At 38.8% G+C, this 17,972-nt stretch overlaps 1 protein-coding gene across 3 annotated transcripts in view; it reads right to left on the minus strand.

Moving 5' to 3' along the window:
* The window catches only part of Osbpl1a (oxysterol binding protein like 1A), a 244,204-nt gene that overhangs the window by 211,056 nt on the left and 15,176 nt on the right, over window positions 1–17,972 (minus strand). The gene's annotated exons all lie outside the window — the stretch shown is intronic.

Genomic DNA, 17,972 nt, shown 5'->3' on the forward strand with positions numbered 1-17,972 from the left:
CGACAAATGCTGGAGGGAATGTGGAGAAAGAGGAACCCTATTACACTCCTGGTGGGAATGTACACTTATACAACCACTTTGGAAAGCAGTCTGGAGGGTCCTTAGAAAGCTAAAGATTGACCTCCCTTACGACCCAGTCATACCACTTCTAGGCATCTACCCTGAACAACAGGAACCAATATACAAGGACACGTGCACCTCCATGTTTATTGCAGCACTGTTCACAATAGCTAGGATATGGAAACAACCTAGATGCCCCACCACAGATGAATGGATCCAAAAATTGTGGTATCTATACACAATGGAATATTATGCAGCCATTAGAAATGACAAAATAATGGCATTTGCAGGGAAATGGATGGAGCTAGAAGGAATCAAGTTGAGCGAGATAAGCCAAGAATGAAGAGACAAACGGTACATGGTCTCCCTGATAAGTGGATGCTAAATCCAAAATGTTAGGTGATACGACAAAACTAACAGGACTTAAGAAACAAAGAACTCCCGCTCATCTGGTTGAACCACTACTAAATATCCCCCCGCTGCTGATCACAAATATGGTATATAACATGTGAACACTGTTATATATTACAGACTGTGATAAACAATTTGCTCCAGGAAAGTTAGAATGAACTTGTGACTTTGAAATTATGTAATCACTTAATCACAATCAAAAAAAAAAAAAAAAAAAAAGAACCTCGGGGAAGGGAGGGAGGGAGGGGATGGTAGGGGGAAAACAATGGAGGGGGTAACAATGTTCAAGAGGAAGTGTACTCATTACCTCACTCATGTAACTGTAACCCTCTGTATAGTATCTTTACAATAAAAAAAAAAATTAAATGGGGAAAAAAAAAAGAATCCCAATTTTTGTTTCATTATGCTAATATGCTACAGAAAGTATATTTAAAATATAGTTACCAAAATGGTTACTTTTTTTTCAAAACTCTAGTTAAAAGCATACTCTCTATTCACTATCCTCATATGTAAAACTATAATTCTTCAATGTTGGCAAATGAAGTATTCTCTGACATTCAAAATTTGTTGAGAGATACCAACAAAACTATGTCTACTTAAAAATACTTGATTAATTTCCTGAGAAAAATCAGTTATAGCCAAATTGAAGGACAGATTCAATACTTAAGTCATTTCTAAACAAATGAAATACATAATACCTAAAATTTAATAAACAAATGAAACACATAATGCCCAATATTTAATTACTGTTGCTATGAATTGACACTGTTTTAGAGGTTTCATTCATTTACATCTTCATAAAGTCCAAGTTATGTACTATTCCACCTTTTTTTTTTTTGGTCGTGGTGCTTGAACTCCAGGCATGGGTGCTGCCCCTCAGTTCTTCAGCTCAAGGCGAGCACTCTACCACTTGAGCCACAGTGCCACTTCCAGTTTTCTGGTGGTTTATTGGAGATAAGAGTCTCCTGCCTTGGCTGGCTTTGAACTGTGATCCTTAGATCTCAGCTTCCTGAGTAGGTAGGATTACAGGCATGAGCCACCGGCACTTGGGTATTACACCATTTTTTAGTGGTACAGAAACTGTGGCCAAGAGGTTAAAAAATATGTGGTACATATACTTAAAACATTCTGAAAAAGGTACAAATGTAGTTTTATAGAAAACTATAAATTACTAAAGAAAGAAATCAAAGAGGAAAAAAAGATAGAAAATCTTCTCATGTTCATGGATCAACATAACCAATGTTATGACAATGGCTCTACCAAAAATGATCTGTATGTTCAATGCAATCTCTATCATGCTCCCAAATAGAAGTACTATACTAATATATGCCAAAATGTAAATATCATCTCAAATCTTGGGATAATACTGAGAGAGGCCAAACACAGAAGACCATACATTCTTTTATAGAAAGACTCAGAATAGGCCGGGCGCTGGTGGCTCACGCCTGTAATCCTAGCTACTCAGGAGGCTGAGATCTGAGGATCGCGGTTCAAAGCCAGCCTGGGCAGAAAAGACCGTGAGACTCCTATCTCCAATAAACCACCAGAAAACCAGAAGTGGCGCTGTAGCTCAAGTGGTAGAGCGCTCACCTTGAGCTGAAGAGCTGAGGGACAGCGCCCAGGCCCAGAGTTCAAGCCCCACGACCAACCAAAACAAAAAAAAAAAGGAAGACTCAGAATAGACAAATGCATAGAGATTGATAGTCTCTATGAGTAGATGAATAGGTACCAAAGGAATTGGGGATGAGGGAGGTAGAAAAACAAAAAAAGCACCTCAATCCTGAAGTACATCTGGAATCAGCCAAAGACCTCAAATAGCAAAGCTTTTCTGAGCAAAAAAAAAAAAAAAAAATTGAAGATATCACAATACCTAACTTCAAACTATACTACAGAGCCATAATAACAAAAACAGCATGACACAGCACTAAAATATACCTGCAGAACAATGGAATAAAAGATCTGGAAGTAAGCCAACACAGTTATAGCCAGCTGATTTTTGACAGAAGTATGTAAAAAAAAAAAAAGTATCTAGGAAAAAAAGCCTCTTAACAAATGGTGCTAGAAAAACAGGGTATCCACAAGTAGAAGACTGAAACTAGAAGCTGAGCACCAGTGGCTCACACCTGTAACCCTAGCTACTCAGGAGGTTGAGATCTGAGGATCATGGTTCGACGAGAGCCCAGGAAGAAAAGTCCCTGAGAGACTGTTATCTCCAATCAACCACTCAAAAACCTGAAGTGGAGCTGTGGCTTAAGTGGTAGAGCACTAGCCTTCATCAAAAGAACTCTGGAACAGTGCCCAGGCCTTGCATTCAAGCCCCACAACCAACAACAACAACAACAAAAGATTGAAACTAGATCCCTCTCACACTGTACTAATACCAGTTCAAAGTAGATCAAAGTCCTTATGTAGTACCTGAAAATTTGAAACTACCAAAAGAAAACATAGGGAAAATACTGGAACATGTAGACATAAGCAGTAACTTCCTGAACAGAATAGAGCAAGATTGACAAATAAGATTGCATCAAACTAAAAATTTAGCTTCTGACCAGCAAAGCAGTCATTAAGAATGACAGCCAACAGAATGGGAGAAAATCTTAGCCACCTATAGACATCTGACAAGGGATTAACAACTAGAATAGAAAGAAGACAAAAATGAATGAACAAATTAACTAAAGAGACAAGTCTCAAAGGTACAAAATAGACAATAAATGCATGAAGAAATGCTCAACAACCCTGGCCATAAAGTAAATGAAAATGAAAACGACATTAAGATTTGAATAAATAAGATTTGAATAAGACTGGCTATCACCAAGAAGACAACATATGCTGGCAAAGATGCAGGAAAAGGAGTACCTCTTTCCTTTTTAACTCCCCTGCTCAGAAAACACTGGAGGTTACAGCTAATTTTCTAATTTGAAACAAAATCTGCTTTACTTTGAGCTTATGTTCTAAGCCAAGAATACTTCCTGGACATCTTCCTCTGTGCTTGATTCTACTTAAGCCACGCAGCTGCAGCATTTTGTTATGTAGAAAAAGTGTTTGACATTCAGGCTGAACAGACCCTTGTTTCTAGTTATTATACTCCTGACTCTGATTCCAATCAGCATATTTGTTCTTTATACACTATTGGTGGGAATGGAAATTAGTATAAACCACTATAGAATGCAATATGTAGGTTCATCAGAAAAATGTAACTAAAAACTACTTGATATAGTGATACAACTCTTGGTTCACATCCAAAGCAGTATGTGAGGATACAACAGAGACAACTGCACAGCACTATTTACTGCAGCATTGTTCACAACAGCTAAACAATGGACACAGCCTAGATGTTCTACAACTGATGAATGGATAAAAAAATCAAATTATGTCATTTATAGAAAAATGGATAGAACTGAATATCATGGTGAGCAGAGCAAGCCAGGTTCATGTATTTTCTTTCATATGCAGAACCTAAATGTAAAAAATACACATATACACAGATATATACATATATATCATACAAATAGAGAACTTGGAGGATAGGGGAAAGGGAAAAGAAAAGACAACGTAAGAAACACAGGAAGCTATTCAATAATAATACTCAATAAGAGAGAGAGGGATAAGAAAGTTTGAGTGGGACTTAATCTGATTAATGTATAGTGTGAAATGCCACAATATAATCCCCTTTTACAGTTCATATAAACTTAAGAAAATGAATGGCAAGAATGTAAAAGATTCTGTTGAGAGGTAGGTACCAACTGGAATGGGGAAGGAGAATAGAAAGGGAAGAGAAGAGAGAATATGTTCAAAGTACTTCATATACATGAAAACAGCACAATAAAACCTGTTGAAATTGTTTTAAGAAGGGGGAAGGAGGGGATAAAAGTGATAGAGGAGTTTTACTAAACAGATCAGGGCACATCATATGCATGTATGGAAATATCAAAATGAAATTCCCCCTGTTCAGCTAATATATATTAATAAAAATTGTATAAAAATACAAAAAAAGCAATGTATCAGTAGCTCATACCTGGTAAGCCTTGCCATTCAAAAGGCTAAGATCTGTGGATTGTAGCCAGCCCAGGAAAGGAAAGTCTATAACACTCTATCTCCTATTAACCACCAAAGAGGCATTAGTGGAGCTGTGGTTCAAGTGGTAGAGCACTAGCCTTGAGGGGAAAAGCTAAGGGACAGTGCTCAGGCTTGAATTCAAGCTCCAGTGGGGGTAACGGGGTGGGGGCAGCCAAGAACCAGTGCCTCCTGCCTATAATCCTAGCTACTCCAAAGACAGAGATATGAGTATTGCAGTTCAGAGCTAGCTTGGGCAAATTCACAAGACTCTTACCTTCACTTAACCAGTAAAATGCTGGACTAGAGGTGTGAGTCAAGTAGTAGAGCATCTGCTATAAGGAAAAAGTTGACCAAGAGTGAGAGGCCCTGTGTTTAAGTCCCAGTATCAGCACAAAAATAAAAAATAAGAAAAGGCACAAATGCATGTCACAGTCCACTACACAAAGTAATACTACATGGAATCTTAAAGAGTCAACAAGTTCTACTCAAGCTCACAGAACTTCTATAAGCTTTTAAGAAGTGTCATTCTTATCTGACATTTGAGGTGTGACTTGCTAAAAGACAACTACTAGATGGACTAGGAAAAAAAACAAAAAAAAAAACAAAACAAGGGGCTGGGAAGGTGGCTCAGTGGTAGAGTGCTTGCCTTGCATGCATGAGGCCCTGGGTTCGATTCCTCAGCACCACATAAACAGAAAAAGCCGGAAGTGGCGCTATGGCTCAAGCGGTAGAGCGCTCGCCTTGAGCTGAAGAGCTGAGGGACAGGGCCTAGGCCCAGAGTTCAGGTCCACCACCGGCAAAAAAAAAAAAAAGCTAGGAGAACATGAAAGTGTAGTTCTTGTACTTGTAACATTAACATCTTAAAAAAAGTCTTTCTTCATTAACCAAGAGTTGAGTGCTACAAAAAAGGGACATACTAACTAAAAAGAAAAACAAAAAACTTTTTTTTGTGGTTCTGAGAATTGAACTCAGGACCTCATGCTTACTAGGTGGGTACTACCATTTGAGCTGTCACTCCAGCCCCTTTATACATTGGTTATTTTCACAATAAGGTCTCACTTTGTGCCTTGGCTGGCCTGGCAATACTTTTTCTATTTGTGCTTGTTAGTGGGGATGAGACAGATGCACACTCCACTGTGCCCAGCATTATGCTTTCGCTGTAACTGGGATAACAGGCATGTGCTGCCATGAATCATTGAGGGAGAGAGAATCTCATGAGCTTCTTTTTGACTGGGCATGCATTGAACCTTTACCCCTGATCTCCACTTTCCAAATAGCAACGAATATAGACTTGCACCACTGCTCCCAACTAAAACTAGAGAATTCTTTAAAATAACAGAAAAGGTTTGACATGGTGGCACATTTCTGTAATTCTAGCACTGGGGAGGCAGAAGCAGGGTTCAAGGCCAGCTTGGCCTCTACAGCAAGACCCAGTATAAAAAAGTTTTAAAGCAGAAATAAAACAGTCAAAGAAAAATTTGAACATAAATTTAAAAACATGTTGTTTTAAAAAATGAGAGAAATACCCCAAAAGGAAATATTGAAGAAAAAAAAAAAAAGACAGGCAAAGCAGAGAACCTAGAGAGCAACTATCGGAGTACTTAGAACTCCATAAAGCGAAAACAATGATTTTAAACAGAAGAATATTCCAAAACCAAGGAATATGAATTTTCAGATTAAAGAGATAGCATCCTAAAATGACCTCCAAGATCCCCACTTCTAGTATCCATCCTATGTGATCCTCAGAACTAGAAACATGATGGATTTTTCTTCAGTAATCAGGTCTCATTATGATGAACAACTGATTTTAACAAAGGGAGATTTTACTGATTGGACAGAAGCTATTGAGTAAACCTTCTAAAGCAATGGGATACTTCCTGGCAAAGAGATGGATTTATGAGAGTCCACCTGAGGATACCTTATTCTAGCTGAGAACAAGTCCCAGAAAACAGAACCTCAGTCTCACTGCTACAGAGTCTGACAACAGCCTGCGTGTGCTGGCAACTAGTTACCTAGCTCCAGAAGAGAACACAGCCTAGCTAACTTGATTTCAGTCTGGTATACACTGAAAATAGAATGCTGACTCTAGAAATAACAAAGGAATGTTGACTTTAGCTACTGAGTCTTTTTTGGAGGTACAAGAGTTTGTACTTGCTGGGGAGACTCACTGGGTCTTAGTGGTAATATATTATATTATTACAAGACTAATTCAGATTTTAAAGTAATTTTAGGACACAAATGGTAAGGAAAGACTTCCTCTCACCAATACTAGCATAGAATAACATTTTTAACTGAGCATATGGCCTCCTGCCAACTACCTTTAGTTAGGGTAGCCAAGTGACTATTCCAGCAATTGGGTTAAGCAGAAGGTTCATTACTTCTAAAACTCTTCTACAAGAGAAAGTAGCCATTACCCTTTTTTGCCCTCTCTAGCCTGATTTCTAGAATTTAGAAGCTCTCATACTAGATAATACAGTCAAAACCACACATAAGACATGAGAATTGCAAGGACATACTGGCTGCCCTTGAACTACATACCTGTGCTTTCACAGGACAGAAACAGACTAACTTGTCTGAAGTTACTATCATTTTATGTGGCATTCCAATTTGAACTGAAATACTACTACTTCTTCTCCTCCTCCTCCTCCTTTTGTTGATCATAAGGCTTTTATGCTGGGATTGGGCACTGTCCTTGAGCATTTCAGCTCAAGGCTAGCACTCCACCACTTGAGCCACAGCACCACTTCCAGATTTTGGAGTGGTTTATTAGAGATAAAAGTCTCACAGACTTCCTGCCTAGGCTGGCTTCGAACCACAATCCTCAGAGCTCAGCCTCCTGAGTAGCTAGGATTACAGGCATGAGTCACTGGCTCCCACCTCAACTGAAGTATTTTCTTTCTAGTGATCAAAAAACAATCTGGTTGCACATATGAGATCAGGAATCAGAATAACCTTAGACTTCTATACAAAAACAAAAACTAGAAAAACAGTTGACATTATGTCTTCAAAATTCTGAAACAAACACATCCCAACCTCGAAATCCATTTGTTAACATACTCTTACTCAAACACAAAGATAAGAAGTCTTTTCAGATATATGAATTCTCAAAAAAAGTGATTTTGTAGGCAACCTTTCCAGGAAGCCCTTGAAGACTGTGCAAGACAGATGTGGGACCCAGGAAGCAAAAAAATCCAATGCAACAATGTGAACAGAATCACAGATCCAGAAAGACAACCATGTGCACAGCCTTAGGAAAACAAACAAGAACAAGACGACACAGGGGACAAGGAGAGATGCTCCAAGAAGTGATCCTTACATGTTTTATTTGTCTACAGTGAAAGAACTTGGGAGCTCTTATAAGGAGTTTAATATTAGTTGAGTAATGGTAAAAAGAATTAAACCTATGAAATTACTAACCCCAGAAAAAAAATGAGGCATACAAAAAAGAACACAGATACTATCTCATGCTAATATAGATATAGTAACAGAAAAACATTACTTAACCAAGCTCCAGTTGTAGATGAATAAAAATAAGCAAAATGGTTTTGAAACCCAGACACCTAAATATGCTCACAACTGTAGTTTTAGCACAATAACTAACCGAGATGCTTTCAGTTACAGACAGTTTTGATTATTTTCTTTCTTGTTCTATCTTTCCCCCTACCCCATTCCTCAAATAAGAATTCAAGAATGTCTTTACAGCTCTAGGCAAGGTCATCACACCTCTCTCCTAATCTTACTCACCACAGGAATGAAAGATCATTTAGGACAACAAAGAATACAATTCTGGGACTAAGGCCAACACATTAATAAGTGAGCCCACGGACATGCCTGCCAAGTCATGCCTCAGCACACACACATCCAGGAGCCCAAGCTTCCCAGCTCTTCTATAAAACTATCATTCTCCCTCCTTCCACTAACTGTGCTTCTTTTTGATATTTTAGCTCAAGCAGTCTCATTTTGCCTGGCAAAATTAATAAATCTTTATTTCCTTCTCTCCAAAGCCTTTTATCTCATTATGTGCATATTGGCACTGAGTTCAGGGGAATGGATTTCCGTCTAGTAACAGTTTGGGCAGGGAACAAGACAACAAAGTGACAACAAAGACAGCAAAATGCTTACCTGCTACAGATAAATCAATGAAAAATCTACATTTAGGGCAAGGGAAGGGCTAGGAATAGATCAAGTAGTAGAGGGCTTGCCTAAGAAAGCCCTTAAGTTCAAAAGTACCACCAAAAAAAAAAAAGAAAAGAAAGAAAGAGAAAAAAGAGAAGAAAAGAAAAAAAGTCCGAGTTTAAAATAGAGAACCCAAGAATCACTGACATAAATGTTATTTATAAACATGAAGGTTAAAACATGAGGGCTGGGGATATTGCTCAGTGTTAGAAGACTTGTCTAGCATACACAATGCCTGAGTTTAATCCCCAGCACTGCAAAAAGTATTACAAAGTAGTTGGTGCTATGAAGCATGAACATGAATGGCAGAAAGGAAACAGGGTCATCAGTTTTTCATTTCAAAGCCTCTCAATGTATCATCTGACATTTAAATACATTCTCTCCCACACAAATTTTATTTTTTAAGAGACAACTCACAAAGAAATATTCAAGATTCCTGACATTGCTAAATATTAATTGCTGCATGTAGGTACATGATCAACTTAACTGTACACTTAGTAATGTCTCTGAAGTTGCCACAAGAAAAGCCTATTTCCTATGTTCTGACTTCTAAACTCCACCTTGGATTTAGAAAACTAAAACGAATCCTTACTCTAATAAGAAAAGATAGTAACACTGTAACTTCTTTGTAGAGTTAATGGCAACCATAGAGACTATAATACAAGCAAAGTGCTCCAAAGTGAGTACCAGCCCACCTGTGGCAATTTGAGGGACAGGAGATTGGTTCTGCCAATTCCTAGATGCTAATAAAAATAGTAATTCCTAGGAGTCCAAGGACATGGCCCAAGTGGTACAGAGTCAACAAAAAGACTACCACTATGATTAGGGTGCAATAAGAGCTAGCAAGGTTGAAATCAGGACTGGAGTTTGAAACCAGCCAGGGAAAAAAAGTTTACCTATAAGGTAACCAGAGGGGCTGGGAATGTGGCCTAGTGTAGAGTGCTTACCTAGCATACATGAAGCCCTGGGTTCGATTCCTCAGTACCACATAAACAGAAAAAGCCAAGTGGCTCAAGTGGTAGAGTGCTAGCCTTGAGCAAAAGAAGATCAGGGACAGTGCCCAGACCCTGAGTTCAAGCCCCAAGACTGGCAAAAATATAAAATAAAAAGGTAATCAAAACAAGCTGGGCATCAGTGGCTCACAACTATAATCCTAGCTACTCAGAAGCCTGAGGTCTAGCTAGCCAGGGAAGACAAATCTCTAAGATTCTTATCTCTCAACTCATCAGCAAAAACAAAAAACAAAACAAAACAAAAAAAACACAGAAATATAGGTGTGGCTCAAATGGAAGAATCCCAGGCTTAAAGAGAAAAAAAAAAACTAAGCAAGAGCACAAGGTACTAAGTTCAAGCCCAGTCCTGCAAAAATTAAAAGAAGAAGAGAACTTAGTGGAATGTCTATAGTTCGTTGGGCCTAGTATATATAAAGCACCAAAAAAAGTTCCTATCATATTTCCATTTAATTCACTCATCAGTGTAAAAACCAGATGGAAAGCAGAGGATGACAGGGGACTTCCACAAACTCAGCCTCAAAATACAGCCATTCTGTCAAGTGCAGTGGATAAGTACGTGGTGTACAAGTGCTATTATAAACATACTCCTTTGTATCTTGTGTGGAAGAAAGGTTCAAGGACAGTTTGTATTTACATGGAAAACAGTATTCATTTACAGTTTTGCCTCAAACCATCTGGCCATCCTATAGAACATAACATTGCTCCATTTTATCAATGAAATATTAGCAGAACCAGGTGAGCCAGAAGAGGAAAGAATATTGAAAGCCTCAATAGGACACATGAAACAGAATGTGGGAAGCTTAGGAAGAATTGAAGCCAGGACAATAAATTTTTAGTTCAATGGCCTCAATAGTATCAGAACATTTTCTCAAAAGCAGAGACAGCTGGGGGTGAGCTCAGAGGTGAAGTGCCTGTATAGCATGCCTGAAGCCCTAGGTTCCTTAGCACTGTTAAGAAACAAAATAAAGAGCAAAGATTTCAGAAAAGAGAATGGTGCCAAGAATCAGTGGTTCACACCTGTAATCCTACTCAGGAGGCTGAGAACTGCAGATTGAGGTTCAAAGCCAGTCAGGGCAGGAAAGTCTGTGAGACTCTCATCTCCAATTAACCACCAGAAAACTGGAAATGGCACTGTGGCTCAAGTGGTAGAGTGCTCGCCTTGAGCTGAAGAGCTGAGGGAGAGCCCCTAGGCCCAAAGTTGAAGCCCAATGACCATCCCCCCACAAAAAAAAAGAAAAAAGAATGGAACACAATGTTTGGCTGGTTTCATGAGGTTCTGGAGAAACCTGTTCCCCACTAAAGATAATACTCTAAGTCAAGTGTTAGGAGGCACAAAGGCTGCCTGAATACTAGGTTTATTGTTTCAAACAACCAGCATGCAAGAAAGAGCATCATGTTAACAGAGATAATTGATGATAGAGCTACATGTCTTGTCCTAATTTGACAATAAATGGACAATTACAACATTCCCAACTTAAGAAATGCAAAGCAAGCAGGGGCTCAGAGTTTCAGGAAAGCCATAGCAAAAAGCAAGTACACTTATAAGAATAAGGAGAATCTAGAAATGGATAGTAAAGGAGAAAAATGATTCAATTGTAGCAACAAGGGCTATGGATTGAACTAAATTTTATCATCTAAGCTTCTCCAAGGAGACATTAGTATCCTAAGAGCTGCTCCTAGAGATATATTAAGAAGGGGATCTCAGTGCAAGAAAGGGTGGGCTATGGTAGAAGATGTGATATACTGTCCAGATACCTCTGCAGAAATTAAATGCTTATTACTTCAGGTGGAGGCTTGAGCTGGGAGCCACTTCAAGGTTGGTCTTCTAATCAGATCAGGAAAAAAAAAAAAAAAAAGGCCTGGTCTCTCACTCTATGTGGGGGACAACTTTTGAGAGTCATCTCTTCTGCAGAACTCTTGACAGAAAGGTAAAGTCCCTATCTGTCCTATTATAGGGAAACAGTTTACCAACAAACATGACACATGTCAAGTTATTTAGACAACACAGGACACATAGTAAATATTCTAAAAAAAACTACTTGAAACTCAGGATTATACATTACTTCTGTATTTTAGGTGAGAGAAAAAGGTCAATGCTGCAATTCAAATATTTACTCCTATCTCAATTTCATTATGAACACAGAAACTTCAAAATTCCACATGCATCTGAAAAATGAGTAAATACTAAATGCAACATTTTAAACTTCAAGTACACTAATTTTCAACAAGAACACAAGGGGTCGCTAATGTACCAAGAAAAATCCAAAGTTCCCCTCAAAAATTTGGGTGTTGTCTTTTACATATTTCAAAGGACAAAAATTTTAAGGGATTTTTGCGAATCCCTTTCAACTCAAAGGCATATTTGTTAAATCACAAAATCTTGCTATTATCAGGTATTTAAAATGATCTTCATGGTAGAAGACTACCTCAAAAAGAACAGGCAATTTGGTGCTTTTCATGACAATGATTAGAAATTAAACTCCTTGGAGATGGGCAGTGACATACACCTTCTACAATCTAAGTATTAGGGAAGCTAAGGCAGGAGGATTAATAGAATTAAGGCTGGCCTTGGCTACAAATGAGTTTGAGGCAGCCTGAGCACCATAACCTTTTGCATAATTATATTTGTTTTTAATCACAAAAAATAGCTTTATGTGACAAGTATTTAGCTTCAGCTAAATGTTATTTTGTGATACAACAGAAAAAAACATATATGCAAGATACCAAACTCAAACCAAAGCCCAACTGATTTGATATAGGTAATCATAGAGACAGACAGTAAAAGTCTGTGTTGTACTTGAAAACATGAAATGTGTTAATTCCTTGAAAGTAAGAATAATGAAACCTTGCAGAGGAGTTAAGATACATGCAACAATATGTGAAATTTATGTAATCACCTAATCTCAATTAAAAAAAAAGTGAGAGAAGGGATGGGTTAGGAGCAATTGGGTGACAATGTTGTCAGACACCTTGTGCTCATATACTGTTTTGTAGAATGGGAACTTCTTTGTACAACTACTTAAAGCTATAATAATAAAAAAAGATACATGCAACAGTAACTCTAATACAAAGTACAGAGGATGAAGGGTATGCTGCAATGTGCCTGGAGCCATCTGGAAAGGCAGCGTCCTTCTACCTGCAAGAATTCAGGAAAAAACTTAAGGGACTGCACTTGAGCTGTACTTTCAAGAGAGGATAGATGTGGGCCACAAGAAGCTGTACTTTCAAGAGAGGGTAGATGTGGGCCACAAGAAAATAGATGACAATAGAACTTTCTGAGCTCCATAGAAAGGATGAGAAGTGCAGGGCTGTAAGGGGAACAGCAGTAGTTTATACATGGATCAGGCAATGCAAACCATTTGTAGTTTTTGTTGTTGTTGTTGTTTTGGCTGGTTCTGGGGCTTGAATTCTGGGCCTAGGTACTCTCCCTGAGCTTTTGTGCTCAAGGCTAGCACTCTACCACCTGAGCCACAGCTCCACTTACAGTTTTTTGTGGTTAATTGAAAATGAGAGTCTCTGGACTTTTCTGCCTTGGCTGGCTTCAAATCACAATTTTCGTATCTCAGCCTCCTGAGTAGCTAGGATTACAGGTGTGAGCCACCAGCATCCAGCAGCAGTTCATTTTTGAAACCAAATCCACAAAGGATTAATCCACTATCTTTACTGCTCATTGATTTACTATAAAAGATACTCTAATGAGACTTTATATCTATGTCACAAGTATCAACTTAGGAACAAATAAGTAAGAAGAATGTAAAATATACTCAAACAGGCTTATTTAACACATAGTGAAATAATTTATGGTAATTTATATAAAATATAGTCATTAGAATTATGAAAAGAGTGAATATAATTTTTTTAAATCTTCCATATTATATAATTTCAAAACAACCTTTGCATGTGATGTTGGACAGTAATCAATATCAAAGAGTAAACAAGAAATATACTCTAAGGCCAAGTATGATAGTATACACCTGTAATTACAGCACTTATGAAATCAAGGCAGAGGATTCAAAGTTTAAGACCAGCCTGGGCTATATTGTGAGTGGAAGGCCAGCCTGGGGGTACATACATAGAGAAACTGTCTCAAAACAAAACATCATGAAAATGGGTGGAACAAGTTTTGGCTCTTATGGCATTACACACTCAAAGAAATGTGATCCTTAAAAGTGAGTGTAAGTTGGGCACCAGTGATTTAGGTCTGCAATCCTAACTACTCAGGAGGCTTAGATCTGAGGACCATGGCCCAAAGCCAGCCCGGGCAGAAAAGTCCATAATATTCTCATCTCCAATTAACCACCAGAAAACCAGAAGTGGTACTGTGGCTCAAGTGGTAGAGCACAAGCCTTGAGCTGAAGAGCTCAGGGACAACACACAGGCAGGCCAGAGTTCAAACCCCATGACTGACCAAAAAAAAAAAAAAAAAAAGTGAGTGTAAACCAGGCACCAATGGCTTACTCCTGTAATCCTAGCTACTCAGGAGGCTGAGATCTGAGGATTGCAGTTCAAAGCCAGCCCAGGCATAAAAATCCATGAGATGCTTACCTCTAACAACTGAAAAGCTGAAAGTGGAGCTGTAGTAGAGCACTAGCCTTAAGCAAAAAAAAGCTCAGGGACAGCATGTAAGCCCAGTTCAAGCCCAAGACTAGCACTCTCCCCTCCCCCCAAAAATTGTGAAATTGGACAAATTATCAACACTAAAACCATTTCTTTGTGGACATCCACTAAAGAAGCAACAAATCAAAAGAAACATTCAATAGGAGGTATCAGAACATCAAGTAACACATCAATCAGAGGACTTTATCCTGCTAGCCAGAGGCAGTTACTTGCCATTTCCCTATGTCCCCAAAGAAGTTTGCCCAGGGCAAAGCTGGCAATGGCAGCTATGCTGCCAGAGGGAACTGACTTAATTTGGAACAAAAGAAAAAACTCAAGACCATGAGACTTTCTCAGTAATAGTAGCAAATTCAGTGAGAAAGAAATGGGAAAATCCATTTAACTATTAGTATGAGGTGGCTGCTGTTAACAAATTATCACAAACTTTGTGGTTTCAAACCACAAATTATCTGACAGTTTTGTATTTCATATGTCTAAAATAAGGCTCAGAGTAAAATCAAGATGTTGTAGGGGTGGTTCCTTCCAAACATTCTGTGGGAGGATATTTCCTTGCTTTTCCAAATTCTAGAGCCATCATTATTCCTTGGCTCATGGTCTTTCCTTCAATTTCCAAGCCAAAAGCATTGAATCTAGGCATATCTTCCTCTGAATCTGACTCCCCTTCTTCTCACATTTCTATGGACTCTTGTGATCATACTAGATACCCCTAAACTATAAGCCTATCTATTCTCAGCTGACTACCAACCTCAATTCCATTTTCATCTTGTAATTTCCACTTGTTATGAAACCAAAGATATTCACAGATTTCAGAGATTAGAATGTGTTCACCTCTGGGGACCATTTTTCTGTCTACCACATAAGGCAAATGACAAAACAGCTGGATACCTAACAGATCGTAAAAATGAAACAAAAGAGAAGGAGTTTAGATTCTCGCCCATCTCCAGCTGTTAGGAAACATCACTGATGGACAGGAAAAATAAGAGAAGGCCCTTGAGAAAGAGCAGAGTCAGAAGTGAGAAACAGCTGAAGCCTCAAAGCACTCATCAACCCATACACAGGTCTCCAGGCAGATGTACAAGGCCTATGTGATTTAAGTATTGTAATCCAATGCTATCCAAACACTGGCTAACTACTAAGCTAGATGAAGGCTTGCTAGAAAATTATGTTTATATACTTAATACATGTATATATCTTTTTTTTAACTGAGCAGTGGTATCAGCTGGCCAGCCTCATTCAAGATTCCACAGATTGGGCTGGGAAGTTGGCTCAGTGGTAGAGCGCTTGCCTTGCATGCCTGAGGCCCTGGGTTCGATTCCTCAGCACCACATAACCAAAAAGAAAAAAGCCGGAAATGGTGCTGTGGCTCAAGTGGTAGAGCACTAGCCTTGAGCTGAAGAGCTGAGGGACAACGCCCAGGCCCAGAGTTCAGGCCCCATGACCGGACACCCCCCCCCCAAAAAAAAAGATTCCACAGATTAAGGCTAGACAAGAAATTTAACAAAATAAGTACAAAAAGTTCAGTTACGCACCAAAAACTTTCAAATAATACTGAGAGAAACTAAAGAATAAGAGCCAGGCACCAGGGGCTTACCCTCCCTATAATCCTAATCAAGAGGCCAAGATCTAAGGATCACAGTTCAAAGTCAGCCCAAGCAAGAAAGTCTGTCAGTCTTATCTGCAATAACTACCAAAAAGCTGGAACTAGAGCTGTGGACAAGTGGTACATCACTACCCTTGAGGAAAAATAGCTCAGGGCCAGAGAGCATACATTTTCTCTCATACATGGATCTTAGATCTGAAACACAATCTTCCATAAAATCAAAAGGATTAAAAAAAAAATTTCAGGGACAGTGTTCAGGCTGAGTTCATGCCCAGAACCAGCAATACAAAATAAAAAATAAAAATAAAACATACACACACAAAAGGGGCGGGGAGGATGGGGGGGAGGGGAAGAGAATGGGAAGAAAGAGGGGGAAAGAGGGAGAGAGATGCATCTCATGTTCATAAATTGGAAGTTTCAAAATTACTAAAACAGTAATTCTTCCCAAACTGATCCACAGATACAAGGCTACATAAACTATTAAAATTCCAATAGGTAGCTGGGAATGTGGCCTACTGATACAGTGCTTGCCTGACATGCATGAAGCCCAGGGTTCGATTCCTCAATACCACATAAACAGAAAAAGCTGGGAGTGGTGCTGCGGCTCTCAAGTGGTAGAGTGCTAGCCTTGAGCAAAAGAAGCTCAGGGACAGTGTCCAGGCTCTGAGTGCAAGCTCCAGGACTGGCAAAAAAAAAAATTCCAATAGGCACTGGGGATGTAGCTCAAATAGAGTGCTTGCCCAACATGTAGAAGACACTGGATTTAATCCCCATTACACACACACACTCACACACACACACACACCCACTTTTATAGAAGTTGACAGGATGACTTTAAAATTTATATGAAAATATAAATTATTGAGACTACTCAAAATATTTTTATCCAGGCACCAGTGGGTCACATCTATAATCCTAGCTACTCAGGAGGCTGAGATCATGGTTCAAAGCCAGCTCAGGCAGGAAAGCCCGTTATACTCTCTCCAATTAACCACCAGAAAACTGGAAGTGGCACTGTGGCTTAAGTGGTACAGTGCTAGCCTTGAGCAAAAGAAGCTCAGAGAGAGCACCCAGGCCCTGAGTTCAAGCCCCAGGAAAGAAAAAAAAGACCATAAATAGAGTCAAAAGTTAAATATAACACTACTGTAAGATGTTAAAGGGTCAATATATAAATCAAAATAACAGAATGGGAGACCCAGAAACAAACTCTTATATTTACGATCAACTGATTTCAACTAAGGAATTACAATGTTAAAAGATAGTCTTTTCAATAAATGTTAAACAGATAATAAAATGTGGCTTATTTAGGCCTATCTACTCAATAGCCATAATGAGGAACAAATTACTGATACATGTTACAATACAGATGAACCTCAATAACATTATACTCAATTAAAGAAGTCAGCCACAAAGTTGGTAACATTCCATTTATAAAAAAGATCTACCCCCCCCCCCCCCCCCCCCCCGTGCTAGTGGCTCACAAATATAATCCTAACTACTCCACAGGCTGAGATCTGAGAATCACTGTTCAAAGTCAGGCAAAGTCTGTGAGACACTTAATTTCCAATTAACCACCAGAAAACGGGAAGTGGAGCATGGCTCAAAGTGATAGAGGACTAGCCTTGAACACAAGAGCTCAGGGACAGCACTCAGGCCTTGAGCTCAAGCCCCATGACTAACAGAAGAAAAAAAAGATCTAGAAAGACAACTCACAGGAAACAAACTAATGGACAGCTGCCTATGACCTAGGACAGATATGAGCACTGAAATTAAACAGGGTACAGAAAACTTTCTAGGGCAATAGAAATATTCACATACTGGATTATAGTGATGGTCACATAAATATGTAAACATACTACAAATCACTGTAATGTAAACATATAATTGGTAAATTTTATGTAATATAAATTATACTTCAATAAACATACTTTTTCAAAAAGTAGTAAAATTCCTTATTGCTGGGGCACACAATCAGAAACCTGAATGTGTACAGAGTCTCAGAAAATTACTTGGCATCATTATGCAATCCTAGAATCTTG

The sequence above is a fragment of the Dipodomys spectabilis genome, unplaced genomic scaffold (assembly GCF_019054845.1).
Source record: "Dipodomys spectabilis isolate Male_0828 unplaced genomic scaffold, ASM1905484v1 ptg000024l, whole genome shotgun sequence".
NCBI lineage: Eukaryota > Metazoa > Chordata > Mammalia > Rodentia > Heteromyidae > Dipodomys > Dipodomys spectabilis.